Raw genomic sequence first — 1,700 nt, forward strand, 5'->3', positions numbered from 1 at the left:
GACCGGAGAGACGGGAGGGACAAGAGCCACGGGAGAGAACACCGGGAACACCGGGAGGGACGGGAGCGACGGGAGAGACGGGAGGGAGGGACGGGAGGGATGGGAAGGAATACCAGGAGTACCGGGAGAGAGGGGAGCGAATACCGGGAACACCGGGAGGGACGGGAGGGAGTGCCGGGAATACCGGGAGAGATGGGAGGGAACATCGAGAGGAATGGGAGGGACGGGAGGGACCGGGAGAGACGGGAGGAAAAGACAGGAACACCGGGAGGGAACACCGGGAATACCGGAGAGACGGGAATGATGGGAGCACCGGGAGAGAACAGCGGGAGGGACGGGAGCGATGGGAGGGGCACGGGGAGTACCGGGAGAGACGGGAGGGAACATCGGGAATACCGGAGACGGGAGGGACGGGAGAGACGGGAGAGAGAGACGGGAGTGATGGGAGCAACGGGGGAGAACACCGGGAGGGACGGGAGGGACGGGAGAGAGAGACGGGAATACCGGGAGGGAGGGACGGGAGAGACGGGAGAAAGACACGGGAAAACCAGGAGAGACGGGAGGGAACACCGGGAGCAATGGGAGCGACGGGAGGGAAGGGGGAGACGGGAGGGAGAGACGGGAGGGACGGAAGCGATGGGAGGGAACACCGGGAATACCGGGAGAGACGGGAGTGACGGGAGCATCGGGAGAGAACACCGGGAGGGACGGGAAGGACGGGAGAGAGAGACGGGAACACCGGGAGAGACGGGAGGGAACATCGGGAGGAATGAGAGCGACGAGAGGGAGGGGAAAGACGGGAGGGAGAAACGGGAACACCGGCAATACCGGGAGAGACGGGAGTGACGGGAGCGAGTGCCGGGAATACCGGGAGGGACGCGAGGGAACATCGGGAAGAATGAGAGCGACGGGAGGGACCGGAGAGACGGGAGGGAACACCGAGAATACCGGGAGAGAACACCGGCAATACCGGGAGAGACGGGAGTGACGGGAGCATCGGGAGAGAACACCGGGAGGGACGGGAGGGATGGGAGAGAGAGACGGGAATACCGGGACAGACGGGAGGGAACACCGGGAGGAATGGGAGGGACGGGAGGGACCGGAGAGACGGGAGGGACAAGAGCCACGGGAGCGAACACCGGGAACACCGGGAGGGACGGGAGAGACGGGAATATCGGGAGAGACGGGAGGGAACATCGGGAATACCGGAGACGGGAGGGACGGGAGAGACGGGAGGGAGAGACGGGAGTGACGGGACACCGGGGGAGAACCCCGGGAGGGAGGGGAGGGACGGGAGCGAGTGCCGGGAGGGACGGGAGGGACAGGAGAGAGAGACGGGTATACCGGGAGAGACGGGAGGGAACATCGGGGGAAATTGAAGTGACGGGAGGGAGAGACGGGAGGGACGGGAGGGACGGAAGCGAGTGCCGGGAATACCGGGAGAGACGGGAGTGATGGGAGCACCGGGAGAGAACAGCGGGAGGGACGGGAGCGATGGGAGGGAGCACCGGGAGTACCGGGAAAGACGTGAGGGAGGGACGGGAGCGAACACCGGGAGCGACGGGAGGGACGGGAGGGACGGGAGGAAGGGACGGAAGCGATGGGAGGGAACACCGGGAATACCGGGAGGGACGGGAGTGACGGTCGGGAGGAATGGGAGCGACAGGCGGGACGGGAGAGACGGGAGGGAGAGACGGGAA

The sequence above is a fragment of the Malurus melanocephalus genome, unplaced genomic scaffold, assembly GCF_030028575.1.
Source record: "Malurus melanocephalus ecotype Western Australia unplaced genomic scaffold, MMel_1.1 scaffold_1229, whole genome shotgun sequence".
Lineage (NCBI taxonomy): Eukaryota > Metazoa > Chordata > Aves > Passeriformes > Maluridae > Malurus > Malurus melanocephalus.